Source organism: Vulpes lagopus, chromosome 2, assembly GCF_018345385.1.
Source record: "Vulpes lagopus strain Blue_001 chromosome 2, ASM1834538v1, whole genome shotgun sequence".
NCBI lineage: Eukaryota > Metazoa > Chordata > Mammalia > Carnivora > Canidae > Vulpes > Vulpes lagopus.
The window spans coordinates 127,817,271-127,832,806 of NC_054825.1; positions in this window are offsets into that span (position 1 = coordinate 127,817,271).

The window sequence follows — 15,536 nt, forward strand, 5'->3', positions numbered from 1 at the left end:
TCAGATTGTTTCTAATTGTGCAACCATTGCCACAATCAATTTTGGGATAATTTTAGAATGCTTCATCACCTTACCTGGGAGCCCTGTACCCATCAACAGTCACTTCCCACCCCACACAGCCTCCTAAGCCCCAGGCAGCTGCTAATTTACTTTCCATCTCCGTGGATTTGCCTGTGCTGGACTTTTAATATAAATGGAATCATGTAATATGTGACTTTTTGTTATTGGCTTTTTTTCACTTAGCATAATGTTTTCAAGGTTCATCTATGTTGTAGTGTGTATCAGTACTTCATTCCTTTTTACTGCTGAATAATTGTCTAATGTGTGGATAGATCACATTTTAATTATCAGTTCATCAGTTGATGAACTGATTCATTTTGGTTATTATGACTAATGCTGCTATGAGCATTTGTGTACATGCTTATGTGTGGGCATATGTTTTCATTTGTCTTGGGTAGCTACCTAGGCGTGGAGCTGTGGATCATATGGTAAACTTTTGAGGGACTGCTAGGCTGTTTTCCAAAGTGGCTGGAATTCTACATTCTACATTCCTGCCAGCAGTGTGTAAGGACTCCAATTTCTCCACATCCTCACCATACTTGTTATAATCTGTGTTTTTGATTATAGCCATCCCAGTGTATATAAAATGATATTTCACTGTGGTTTTGGTTTTGATTTTTCTGTTGGCTAATGATGTTAGGCTCCTTTTCATGTGCTTATTGGCCATTTGTATAGAGAAATATATATTCAAATCATTTGCTCATTTTGAAATGAGGTTGTCTTTCTAAATTGATGTGTGTGCATCTTTACTTACTATTTCCTTGAAGTAGAATTTCTAGATGAAAACATTTAAACATTTTAAAGTTCCTAGTACTTATTATCAATTGTTTTCTAGGGAAGTTGTATAAACTTATACCTCCATCTTTAGCAGTGGTTCTCAACCAGGGTTGTGATTTTGTCCCCTTGAGAACATTTTAGAAAGTTTGGAGACATTTTGGTTGTCCGAAAATGGAAAGGAGGATGCTACTGGCATCTCTCATGGGTAGCGGCTAGGGATGCTTCTAATTATTCTATAATGCACAGCACAGCCCTTGTCCCTCCACCCAAGACAGAATTATTTGGCCCCAAAAGTCAATGGTACTGATGTGAGAAACATCACTGAACAGAAACATAAACTGATGTTTATGAGGGTGTCTGTCTCAATATATGATTGTTTTCCCCCATCAATTCTTGGCCTGGCCAAATGATAAACCATTGTAATTTTTAATTATTCTCCTTTGGATCAGTATGTCTTCCTTCAACAAAACTGTGTGTGATATATTTAATTTACTCCCACAATTATTTGTTATCTAATGCTAGACCCAGAGTAGTTTACAGAAAACCAACAAGACTTTAACTCAAAGGATACAAAGCTATTATTTAGTATTATTTTGGTACCTAATATGTGTTGTGGACATATGCATTTCCACATATCACTGCACAATATGAAGTTGTTATCATGTTAGTTAGCTTTAATTTCACTTGCAATTGTGTAATAAAGACTCCAGCAGTGGCTTAAAAAGGAAGACATGCATTTCTTTTTCATCTGCAGGTTTGTAGATAGGCAGTGGAGGGCAGGAATGGTAGCCCAGCTGAACGATGCTTTGAAGTGCCTGGGGTCCAGCTGGCTTACCACTACCCTACTCCTAGAGTGTCCAGTTGGTGTGGCTGGATCTCCAGCCATCCATTCACATTCAGGCAGCAAGATGGAGGAAAGGAATGATAAAAAAGGAGCAGAGAGTGTATTCCATTTTCACTTTAAGGAAGATTCCTAGAAGCTGACACGTAATACATTCTTTTATTTCTCATACACAGAGCTCAGTCATCCCGCCACCCCTGGCTGCAGGGAGGGCTGGCTTTCTGCAACACCATACACACATCCTAAGACTTCTATTACTGTGAAAAAATGGGCAATAGAGAGAGGGGGACAACAGCAATCTGTACAGTTTTTGCCCTCCCATTTTACAGAAAAGGGCATGGATATTAAATTGTCATAAGCCTCATAGATTAAAAATGGGAGACCTGAGATTTGCCCTTACTCTGCCTGATAACAAAATTCAAGTTTTCTTCTCCTGGTATATCACATTACCTTTCACTTAAAGTTTTAATGAGGTAGCAAGGCATGAATCAATTATAAAACAAGGCAGATATTTGTTAAGTGTTAGAATATGTGGCAGAGAGCTGTAGTCTCTCCCCAGCAGTAGGCTGTGGTTTTAAAAGCACACATGTGCCGACCTCACACCAGAGCTGTGACTCAGCCCTCTGGAGAGAGCACACAGGATCTGTGTGGCAGAGGCCCCTGACTTGGGCAGGAAGTTGGGCAGCTCATCAAAAAAGTTGGCTAATTCTGGGAATCAGAGTTTAATACGTACCTTAAGCATTTTAATTTAAAAATTTATTTTTATTTATTTATTTTTAAAGATTTTATTTATTCATGAAAGACAGAGAGAGAGAGAGAGAGAGAGAGAGAGAGAGGCAGAGACATAGGCAGGGGGAGAAGCAGGTCCCATGCAAGGAGCCTGATGTGGGAGCTGATCCTGGGACCCCAGTCACGCCCTGAGCTGAAGGCAGGCACTCAACCACTGAACCACCTAGGCGTCCCTAATTTAAAAAATTATTATGGAAAATTTCAAACATACACAAAATAATAAGAATAGTATATTATAGCTTCATTATACTAATCAATAATTATCATCATTTTGCCATTCTTGCTTTATCTATAATTTCATTTCTTGCCCATCCCTCACTAAGTTTTAAAATTCCATTTTCTTTAAGTAAAATTTACTTATATTAAAATACACAAATCTTAGCTATACAATTTTGACAAATGGATACAGGTGTGTCCTATCAAGATATCGAGCATTTTCATTACCCCAGAAAGTTTCCTAAGTTCTGTCTCTATAGATTAGTTTTGCGTTCTAGAGTTTTATATAAATGAAATCTACAGTATGGGTTCTTTTATGTTTGGCTTATTTGGTATCATGTCTGTGAGATTCATCCATGTTGTTGCATTCGTTCCTTTTACTGTTAAGTATTATTTCATGTAGGAATATACCACAATTTGCTTATTCATACTTCTCTTGATAAGCATTTAGTTTTCTAGTTTGGGTTATCATGATAAGTACTCTATGAACATTTTTGCCCAAAGTTGTTTTTTTTTTTTTAAACATATGTTTCCATTCTCTTAGGTTTATACCCAGGAGTGAATGTACTAGGTTAGTGTATTAAACACTTTATTTTAACTTAAAACATATAAAAGTATATTCTTTTGCCAACCTTTTGATGTAGGGCCAAGTCCTTTCTTTTAAGTATTCATCCCCTGATTGGAATTGCGACTAGTCTTTCTCACATAAATCACATCTATATCATGCATCAACTACAACATGTAGGTTTTATTTTTTTAAAGGGGAATGAGAACTTAAAGACATTTTAAAACAATTTGAATGCTGAATCCTTTTGGATTTTCAGCCCCTCAACAATCTTTTACAGTTGTCGACATCTAATTTAACTGAAGTCATTTTTATCAATTTGCTTTTATTATTTCCAAAGAATTCACTGTAGTTTTCCTTATAATAATGCTTTTTCTTTTGATGCCAAAATTTTATTGGTTTATATAATTTTAAAATCAATTGTATGATTATAATAATAAATACAACTGACATTAACAGGTTTGGGAACAACATAATGCCTTTTAAATAAGCACAGAACTCAATGGGTAGGAAGAAACGAAAGGGTGCATAGCAGAGAGGAATTTAATGCTTCGTAGTAGATGTTTAGTAAGCATACTCACTGATTTGCAGTCAGTAGGTTTTAAAGAGAGAACAAAGAGGGCCAGTTTGCTCTGGTTACTAATGCTGGGTAATGATTCCAAAACTTAGCAGCTTAGAGCAACTATTTTATTGTGCTCACGGATTCTGCAGGTTAGGAGTTCATATAGGGCATGGTGGAAAAGACTTATATCTGCTTCAGAGTATCAGTTTCAGCTGGGAAGTTTTGATGGATGGATGTGACAATGGCTGAGGACTGGAATCATATGGAGGTCTCTTGATTTACACATCTAGCAACTAATGTGAGCTATTGGCAAGGACCTCAGCTGGAGCTGATTGAAGCCTCCCTGCGTGAGCTTCCACACAGTATAGAGATCGTCTTATTTGGCAACTTAGCTTCAACAGAGAGTGTCCCAGTGAATTTGTAGAATACGTGTTTTTAAAGCTGGTGTAGGGGATCCCAGGGTGGCTCAGCAGTTTAGCGCCTGCCTTTGGCCCAGGGCACGATCCTGGAGTCCCGGGATCGAGTCCCACCTCGGGCTCCCGGCATGGAGCCTGCTTTTCCCTCCTCCCGTGTCTCTGCCTCTCTCTATGTCTATCATAAATAAATAAATAAATCTTTTTAAAAAATAAAACTGGTGTAGAGTTATTTCTATTTATTTCAAATAGATGATATTGCACATCTTTTTATGGACTTTTTTTTTTTTTTTTGCCATCCATGTATCTTTTTTGGTGAAGCACCTATTCCAGTCTTTTACCCATTTTTGAAATAGATTTTTTTTGTTTCTTACTGTAGAGTCTAGATAATTTTTATGTACTCTGCATAGAAGTTCTTTGAGTTTTGCAGATATGATTTGCAATCCTCTGCTTCTCCCATCTCCTGTCTGTGGGCTTGTCATTTTATCCTCTTACTATTATGGGTCTTTTGTAGTCAGTCATCTTGTGAAAAGACCACCCCTTTTCCATTGGTTGCCTATTGTATCTTGGTCTAGATTCAGTTTGCCACCCTTGTGTGGGCCTATTCCTGAAACTTCTACTCTGTTTCATTTATTTATGTGTCTATGCTTCTTCTGACACCACATTAGCTGTTTTTTTTTTTTTTAAGATTTTATTTATTGATTCATGATGGACAGAGAGAGAGAGAGAGAGAGGCAGAAGCAGGCTCCATGCAGGGAGCCTGACGTCGGACTCGATTCCAGGTCTCCTGGATCGCACTCTGGGCTGAAGGCAGCGCTAAACCGCTGAGCCATCGGGGCTGCCCCATATTAGCTTTATTGCTATAGCTATAGTAAGTCTTAAAATCAGGTAATACTTTAAAAACATCATTTTAGTTACTTTGCCTTTCTGTATAAACTTTAGATTTAGCTTGTCTATCTAAATCTGCAAAGAATATTGCCAAGACTTTTGATAGAACTTATGTTAAACCTGTAGATCATTTTGAGAATAATTAATATTTTACTATGTTGAGTCTTCACAGTTCATTAACATGGTATGTCTCTTCATTTATTTAGATCTTCTTCAATTTCTTTCATTAGAGTTTTGTAGTTTTAAGCACACAGATCCTGTACATATTGTGTTACAGTTACTTAACCCTTTCTCTCTCTCTTCTTCTACACAATGCCCTCCCCCGCCCCCACCCGGCCCCGGGAATTATAAAAGGTATTGTGGTTTAAATTTCACTTTCCATTACTAAAATATAGAAATTAATTTTTTGCATGCTGATCTTAAATTCTGTGGCTTTGCTAAGGCCACTTATTAGTACTAAGAACCTTTTTTTGTAGGGTGCCTGAGTGACTCAGGCAGTTGAGTATCTGACTCTTGGTTTCAGCTCAGGTCATGATCTCATGGGTTGTGATATCAAGCCCTATGTTGGGCTCTGCACTTGGCAGAGAGTCTGTTTGAAGATTCTCTCCCTCCTTGGGCACACACATGATCTCTGTCTCTCTCTCTAAAATAAATAAGTAAATATTTTTTTAAAAAAGAACTTTTTTGTAGATTCTTTTTTATTTTATACATAGACAGCCATGTCATCTGCAAATAAGGACAGTTTTCTTTCTTCATTTCCAATCTGTATGGAAATGTAATGAAAGGAGAAAAATCCTTGTTTTGTTTCTGAGATTAAGTGGAAGTATTCAGTTTTTACAATTAAGTAAATGTTAGCTGTGAGTATATTACAACACTTTTAATATTCTAGTGTATTTAGCCAATGCCTCTATTGGGCATTCAGTTTGTTTATTTATTTTTATTGCAAACAATGTTTCAATAAATGTTCTTATGGCTAAAGCTTTATGTACATCATTATTGCACACTCCTAAATGTCCACATTCTTTACTTTCCTCCTTTTACTATAAAATGAAAGATTCCTGCTCTCATCCAAGGCCACTGTCCTTTGGTTTCCATATCATCTTGGCTATAATTGTCTCTTCTCCTTTCTTCATTGTCAGTTTTTCTCCAACTTCTTGATCATTCTCATCAGGATGCAAACAAGCTCTAGTATGTACCATTAAATAATATTCCTACTTGTCTGTACATCATCCTCCAGCTGCTGTCTCCTGTCTCTGTTCCCTTTCATGGGCTTCCTGAAAGAGTTTCCCTTTGTCACTGTCTCCATTTCTTCACTTCACATTCTCTGTTCAGCCAATTCCATTCAGCTTCTGTTCTCATGTCTCTGCTGTGACTATGTTTGTCAAGGTCAGCAATGACCCTTATTTTGTTAATCCAGCAGTCACTTTTGAGTTCTCATTTTGTTTTTGTTTTTTGTTTTTTTAGATATTATCTCCACTTTATTTTTTTCTTTTTTCTTTTTATAAATTCATTTTTTATTGGTGTTCAATTTGCCAACATAACACCCAGTGCTCATCCCGTCAAGTACCCACCTCAGTGCCTGCCACCCAGTCATACCCATTCCCCGCCCACCTCCCCTTCCAGCACCCCTAGTTCTTTTCCCAGAGTTAGGAGTCTTTCATGTTCTGTCTCCCTTTCTGATATTTCCCACTTATTTTTTATCCTTTCCCCTTTATTCCCTTTCACTATTTTTTATATTCCCCAAATGAATGAGACCATATAATGTTTGTCCTTCTCCAGGGTTCTTATTTGATTGTCATCTATGTGACTTCATGATATCACACCTTTATTTCCTTCTATCTTACCGGCTTCTCCAGAACAAGCCTGCGATTTTTTTAAAAAAGATTTTTATTTTTATTTATTTGAGAGACAGAGAGAGAGGCAGAGACATAAGGCAGAAGGAGAAGCAGGCTCCCTGTGGGGAGCTGGATGTGAGATTTGATCTCAGGACCTGGGATCACGACCTGAGCCGAAAGCAGATGCTCAACCATTGAGCCACCCAGGTGCCCCCAAGCCTGCTAATTTATCCTTCCACCAGCCATGGCATCAGGATTGTGCTAGTTTAATAAAATGAACTTGGAAGTTTTTCATTTGTTTCTATTCTACAGAACAGTTTAAATAGCAAAGACATTTCCAATTCCCTGAAGGTTTGAAAGAACTTACCTCTACAACTGCCTGGGTCAGCATATTTTGGGGAGATGGTTCTTAATTAAGACAGCTTATTCCATAACCATTGACTTATTTTAATTTGCTAACTTCTTTAAAGATCTTATCTTCAAACACGGTCACATTCTGAGGTTCTGAGAATTAGGACTTCCACGTATGAAATGTGGGGAGACACAGTTCAGGTCATATCACAAGGGAAATGCAATGGAAAGATCAGCATTATCCCCATGAGGTGGGCTCCAGGGCCAGAGCTCTCTATTGGAGATGTAGTGTGGATATGCATTCCAGGAGAATATTGTCAATCATCATTGCCCTCTGTCATAGGGGAAGCACAAGAGGAACCAAGTTAGTGAAGACATGTGCAAACCACTTGGGCACCAATCTGGATTTGAGTGCCAGCAGTTCAAAAGATTCAAAAGAGTTATGTGGGAAAGCACAACACCTGTAGACCTTGGGAAATCATAGCTCATCAACCTGGTGGAGAGGAAGAAGCCAAGGATCATGTGGGAGACTGAACCTGGTGCAGCATCTCCTGTTGGGATTGGTGAGATCCCAGAGATCTCACTGTTCAGGCAAAGCAGCAGAGTTCAAAACAGGGTCATTTCAAAAATTATGGAATGTGTGTGAGGTGGAAGAGGAGAGTAGAAGGCCATGCAGATACTTCAACTTTCTTTTTATTTCCCTTAATTCTATAGCTTGTGTGGGGCAGATTCACTGCTTGACATTGCAAACATCCTCATTCTCCTTATAGAACAATGTCCTCTGGACCTACCTGAAATAAATAAAATAAATTAAAATGGAAAGACTAGGGTCCATTAAATATAATTAAATACATAAAAATCTACTCAGCTATTTTCTTCTAGAACACTCCTATTATCTATGCCAGTCGAAATCTTGATGTTAAAAACATCAAAGCCTATCTGAAATTCAATCTTTCTTCTTTCTCAGAACCTTCTTACCACTTGGCACCTCTTTTATATGATGCTGCAAGAACGATATATGGTTCAGAGTTAAGTACACGTGTCTTTTAAATATTATGTAATTTCTTATATTCACTCTCTTATCTTCAAAACAAGATAAAGAACGCAATCCTTGGGGTCGTTGCGAAATAACAGGCAGGTGAAGCCTCTAGGACCTGGCTCATCCAGGCACCCAACGAATGCCATCTCCCTACATTGCTACTACAGTAGCAATCTGCCTTGTAGTCAGACATTGATGCTCTCGGCATCTTTCCCCTCAAGGGCAAGAAAAGAGCCCACCTGACTTTATTATCTACATGCGACTTCCTGTTCCAGCAGCATGTGCTTGATGAACATGTGCTGCATAGTGGAGTGTACCAGAGGAAACTGAGTCAGATTCTTCTCTCTGGGCTAGGACAGTTTGGGTTATATCCCTTTGGGGACTACTAGAGTCACTGAGTGGGGCTCTGCCCTCCTGGGAGCCCCTGTCTGGAGACTTTGACCCTATTTCAAGTTTTTCTTTTTCTTTTTTTCCTTTCTCCCCATTTGATAAACATTTGATAAAATATGCTGTTATGTCCATTTGATATTCACCATGTGGCTAGTGTATGCCTGGTGGTGTGCAGGACACTGAAGACATGGTGTAAGCTGCCCTGGAGCTGTGGTCCTGGGGAGGAGACAGATAGCCAAACCCCACAGAAGCGGAGGGAGAAGTATGGCTGTGGCAAGCGCTGCAGAGAAGGGCACCCAGTGTACGGGAAGCCTCCTGGGGACTTGCAGCAGTCAGGAGGCTGAGAAGCGGGCTGAGACTCTAGCAAGGCAAACAAGGTGTGCAGAGTGCAGAACATAGGGGGTACTCACTTTCAAGTTCCTGGTTTTAGTGGCCTCGGCTCCAGCTGCTTCTCTTTTACATTTAGTTGGAGATAAAGGACACAGAAAACCTTGCTAATGTTTTTCTGTGAGCAAAAAGTTTTGAAAATAATGGGATTCAGGAAGAGTAGTACTTGATGAATTGGAATCTTTCATTTGGGGGTGAGGAGATACAAACTGTGTGGGGCTGAGGGTTCAGGTCTGTCCTCTGGCAAGTTTGAGAACAGACCTGTGCCTGTCCTCAAAACTGCTGCTCTGCTGGGGGGCGCTGGAAGGCAGGCCACCCTGCTCCCCAGCCCAGACCCTGAACCCACCTTCCACCTGCCTCCAGGAAGGCCCCTGCCTCCCAGAGGCTCAGAGAACCAGGGTGAGGTGCAGCTGAGCCCTACCTTTAATAGCCATGAAGGGTATTTTTTTTAGTTTTAAAAAGTTATATTTATTAAAAAATAATTTTTCATCAAATAAAAAGATGCAAGCTTATTTTGACCACAAAGCTTGCTTCACATTTTCAACCTACTGGAAGCTTAAGAACTAATGGTTTCTGAATATGAATCAGGTGTGATGATTTTCTATGTTGATTCCCACTTCTGAGTAGTTCTTGATAATTGGAAGTGTTTCACAGAACGCATTTTTGGTAGTGCCAGGTTGGACCTTACGCTGGAATAGGCCAGTTTTTTGAGAATAAAAACTAACAGTAAGCCTTGCTCTCTGCTTCAGGGTATCTCTGTAAGCCCCTGAAACTAAAGGAAAATAAAACAGAAGAGCTTACACACTGGCACCAAGCAGGGGGTATGCCCCCAGCCTCCCCACCTTCTGCCTGGGTCTTTGGCCTTCATTACTGCACTGCTTGGCTCATGGCCCTCCTTCAAGGCACAGGCATATTTTATGCAAAAATCACCATTTCCCTGGGTCTGGGTGTGATCCTTGCATAGGCGGGTCAGTGCTCTCAGTGTCCTGGCCCTCCAAGGGCTCATCAGATTTCTCTTTCAGGAGCCTGGGGATCAGAAAAAGGGAGACTGAGGTTGGTGGCTGCATTTTGTAAATGTGTGACCGTGAACAGATAGGACAGCCCAACCGGGACACAGATCTCGGAGCCAGAAGCCATGTGAATGACAAAGGGAGGAGTCAGGGGCTATGATGTGGCATGGCAGCCAAGGGGACACCCCACAGGGCCAAGCCTGCACTGCGGTGGAAGGGCGGCCCTGTCCTTAGATTTGGCCCGTTTCCACTGTGAGGCCACAGTACCCCCGCCTTGTGTGGAGTATCTGCTCCTTACAACCGAAGGCTCCCAGGAGAGCCCCAGAGCCAGGCTGCACTATGTCGGAAGGCAATGTGTTTCTTTAAAGTCCTTTTAAAACTGGACAGTGACTATCTTGCCATGTGCAAGCTTGTGTGTGTGCATGTGAGTGTGCATGTGTGTGTGGTACAGTCTGTATCACACCTATTACCTCGTGTACCTTTACAATTACTCTGGATGTAAGCAACACAGTTTTCAACTATTTTCCTGCCTTTGCAGAAGAGAACAGAGAATTCCAGCACCAGAGCCAGAGCTTCAACTGTGGCTTCACCTCCGGGTCTGGCACGCCGTCCTACCCAGTTATCAGTCAGCCAGATGCTTGGTCCAGCCATCTGTAGCTGGGACACAGGCCAGCCATCCTGAAATCTAACTCCCACAGCCTGGGGGGCAGAAGCGGTGGCAAGGGCCCCTGGTGGGCCTGTAGGCCAGGGGCGTGCTGGGAGCCACCACACGGGGGCAGTGTGCCTCCGTGCTAGTGCTCCAGGCCCTCACCCCACCCCAGAGCCCCCACTTCCTCAGTGAGGCTGGGAAGGAGTGTGGGAATGGGTTTGAGTCATCGGAACACCTTCCAGAAGTTAGAAAAAATTCGAGGGTGTTGGATAACGAGGGCCCCCATAAGTGGGAGAGCAGCGTCTTACATCTTTTGTGACCAGGGCCTGTGTTTGCTTTCATTGATGTGGCTGAGGTCAGTGTGTCCAGGGTCCCAGGGAGATGTCTAGCCACTGCCAATGCTTAGAAGGGTCAGGGCTCAGGCCTTGACCGGACAATGTGTCAAAGTAACACTTCCTGGGACAACTAGTCGGTGTGATCAGCCCGCGGGGGAAGAAAGTTTCAGGATTGGTAGGAGAAATTTGGTCCTTTGCTACACAAAAAGCATCACAGGTCAGCAGCCATCCACAGGCGGGGCGTCTGCTGGGCCTGGCAGGAGCTGTCCCGGACAGGTCTCCCCCGCCCGCTCAGCATGGGCTTGATGAGAAAGACCCAGGCTGGGGCCACCGGTTGGTTTTGGTAGTTTATCTTTTTACTAAGAGAGACGTTGGGATTTCTTTCCACTTCCTGAACCCATCCAAACAGGACGCCATCCCTATAAAGCTGAAGGAGCCTTTGGCAGTGACCTCCTGGCCTCTCCGGGAGACGGGAAGGCAGAAAGGGGAGCCACAGTGCCCCAGGCTGGCAGCGGCCCCGGCGCCCGAGGAGGGCCTGTGCTCAGACTGGGTGGGGAGAACCAGCTGCAGCTCTCAACTTAAAGGAAGCTTGTTCTACTCTGGCTTCTGTTGGACAGAGCTCCAGCAGGGCTGGCCTCCTCTCACTAGCTGGGGGGCCTGCGGCTGATGAAGATGACCTGCAGGCCTTATCAGCACTTATCTTTCAGTAAAGCCCCCAGAGGCCAAGCGTTGTGTGTGTCTGGCACTCTGACAGCTCGGGAGGGCAGGGCCGGGCTTTTGTTCCTTGTTCTTCCCCGGCTGTTGGGAGCTTTGCGGTCAGCAAAAATCTCTCCCATGGGTTCACAGCACAGGCTTTGAATATGGACACCTTTTCTTTCTGGAAAGTTTTACTTATTATAAAGTTAATGCACGTTTTATTTTTTAATTTATCATTTTGGAATAATTTGGGGCTTATATAAAAGTGGAAAAATTATACAAACAGTTCCCATTTAATTTTCACTCAAATCCCCTCAATAATAGCAGCATTGGAGGGTGACTTGCAGACGTGATGTCCCCTTTGCCTCTTGATGCTTCAGGCTGTATTGCCTAAAAGCATGGCCACGGTCTAAGGATCGAATCAGGAAATTAACACCAAGGCAGTAACTAGTATTTCATCTCCAGACCCCATTGCCCACGAACGTCCATTTTGGGATCACACTTTGGGTTAATTACGGCATCTCTAATCTGGAACAGTTCCTCAGTCTGGCTTTGTCTTTTATGAGCTAGACATTTTGGATGAGTATAGGTCAGTTATTTTGTAAGAAGTCCCTGAGTTGGGCTTGTCTGACGTTCTCTTGTGATGGGACAGTGCACAGCCCCACAGAGGCGGCACGGGGCTCTTCCCAGGACATCCTGTCAGGAGGCAGATCATGTCCTTTTGCACACTGCTGGGGAAATTACTTTTCACTTGATGAAGTGGTGTCCTCTAGGTTTCTCCAATGTAAAGTTATAATTTCCGCCTTCATAATTAGTTTTTGTGACTATCCCATTTATTATATGCATTATATAGTTTAGATAATCGACAAGTATAGTCAAAGAGAAGGGCAAAAATTCACTCCCAGCTCCCCACCCAGAGATCAGCGCTGTTTTTGTACAGAGTACTTACCCTCTTACGTTCACTGGAGTCTCTGCTGTCTTCTGCAGCTAATCCTCAGACCCAGCCAGAAATGATGTGATCCTATGCTGATGTGCTCATGTGGCCTCTCTTGCCATTCCCCTGGGGGCTCTGTGGACAGATGTGTGATTCTAACTGAACTTGCAGGTCTGGCACAGAGAGGAGGGAGAAGTCTTTCAGCCTCTCTAAAAATCAGAGCCCTGGGGGGAATGAACGCAGCCCACTCAGAAACATGGGCTTTCATTCCCCGTGGGCAGCAGAAGGGCCTTGGGCCCTGGCATGCCACCAGGGAGCTTGGGACTTCCTGCCCATGCCCCTGGAGGGGCCTGAGAGGCAAGAGACGAGGTGGCCCATAGCAGGTGAGCACTCAGCCCACAAGCCCAGTGGAGGGCTGGGGCAGTCCCACGTGAAAATTCAGGGACGCCCACATCTCAGATTAGCCAACCCAAGGCCGAAGGGAGTTGGGGGATTGACACACTCAAATTGAGAGTAACAGACTCAAGGGTCTCAGTGGGGGCGGCAGGGGTGTGTGGACTAGAACCTCACACCTTCCTGCCTGTTGCAGGAACCTGGCAGAATGACTTCTGAGGTGCTGGGGGAGAAGTCTTGGGCCAAAGATGCAGATGCTGGCAGCGGGGGGCCAGGTTGTGGGGGACCAGGGGACACCAAGACTTACTTCACTGGCAGCCCACTGGGCTCTACATACAATGTCTGCTCATTTCTCTTCCGTTCAACTGCTACTGAGGTCAGTGTCCTAGCCCAGCCGCTGTCCCTGGCCACTTTCCTAAGGCAATAGCTTCCTAATGGGTCTCACTTCCTGATGATCCTTTCTCCACATAGTGGCCAAAATGAGTTGTAAAAAATATGATTCCCACTAGCCATTCCTTTGCGTGAAACCCTCCAGCAGCTCTCTGTGGGTTTGGGGTGAATGGCAATGCTCTGCCCCAGTCTCTCATTCTCACATGATTTGCCGGCATATGTCCACACTTTCAGTGTAGGAAGCTTGGGAGTATTTGGGTGCCAAAGGTCAGAGAAGGAAAGGAAATCCGATTTTACTGAGCCTATCCTTGAGTTTTTGCATGTTGTTCTCCTGCCACACCTCCTTCAACCCCCCGCCCCCCCGCCCCATCCCGGGCATTGGCCTGGTTATGTTTCTGGGACCGACTAAGCTTGTCTCCGCTGCAGGGCCTTTGCACCTGCTTACTATGTTGCCTGGAAGTCTCCTGCCTCAGATTGGGCCTGACCGCTGCTGCTTGGCAGTTGGGTCTCAGCTCAGAGTTGAGCAAACCTAGCAGAGCTTCCCCCAGAGGGGGCCATGGTATGGGGACAGGTCAGGAACCCAGAGGAGGCAGAGAAGTCAGTATAAGGGGAGGTGAAGGGGCAGAGTCCTTAGGCTCCAGCCTGAGGGGAGGACCCAGGGAGTTGAGGGGCGGTGGGGAGTGGGAGGCCATCAGGCTGCAGGGGTGACTGGGGGAGAGGCCAGAGAGTCCTGCTTGCCTCTGGGCACTTGTGCATAGTGGTACTGAGGGTGCTTGGCCCCAGTGCTTGGGAACATTGTAGGAGAAGTGACAATAGAGGGTCTAAGAGCCAGACCTCCTGGGGTCACAGAAGCTGATACGGAATGGAAGATGGTTATTCATGAGAGAGTGCAAAGATCTTGAGGCAGATAAAAATGGTTTTTGTTCAGTATTCATCAGACTGGTTGTGTTTGTTAGTAGAAAACTCATTAGTTTTCATGGAGTGAATTTTGGCCAGATCAGTTCTGAGGGTATCTTGAATTTGGGGGGCCCTCCAGGTCTTGGGGCATGAAGAATAGGCCCTAGTGGGTTCCCAAAAATGGTGGGCAGGCCGATGATTGATGGAGCAGCAGGGGCCCAGCAGTTGGAACTGAGTGTAGACAGTTTCTCTCATGGTTTCGGGGGGAGTAAAGAAGTAGGGGGCAAGGGGAGGGGTGGAAGCGCTGCCCAAAGCACATCTTTACTTTTCCAGAGATTTTAAATTTCAGAGAACTAAGCTACAAGTCAGCCAATGGGCTCCTGAATGCTGGGGACAATCCCAGTTCTAAAGCTCTGCTCTTTTTTTGCCTAAAGTGTTGTCAGGTCTTGGCGTGCTCAGATAGGGTCCATGGGGGCTCTTCTGGAATAGGCATTCCGCCAGAGCCTGGCACCTTGACTTTGCTTCTGCTGCTTCTCAGTCAGGATCCTTCTCCCCAGCATACTTATTTTCTTGTCACTCTTTCCCTTAGAAAGTTATTTGTGGTAATTCTTTGAGGCTGGGAATAAGGGAGTGTCTTTGGGAGCATCTGTGCTTTACCCTGCCACCTGAGGCCACTGTCTGTCTGGAACACTCTTAACTAAATTTGCAGCTTGAGGTTTTGTATAGTTGGAAGCAAACACCCGTGAGGGTGGGCTTGTTGGTACAACTTTTCAGGGTTGGTTCCCTCCTGACACCTCCCCACCCCCCCACCGCTCCAGCACCAGGCAATGTTTCCTTGCGGTTCCTGGGTGGGGGGCAGCCTCCATGGTCACATTTTTATATTAGACCTCCCACCTTGGGTGGTCCCTAGGTGTCATCTCCCCAGTGCTCCAGGAGGCTGTGAAAATTAGGGCTCAAATGGGCCAACTTCAGCAGAGGCCCTGGGGCGAAAGAGCTTCAGATCACAGCTATCTCTCTGGGTTTCTGCTTTCATTTAGATTTGGCTTGATAATGATCATTCTTTGATGCTATACAGAAGAAAAAAAAATCAGCATTTTTTTGGTTGTTTTCAGTGGGAGA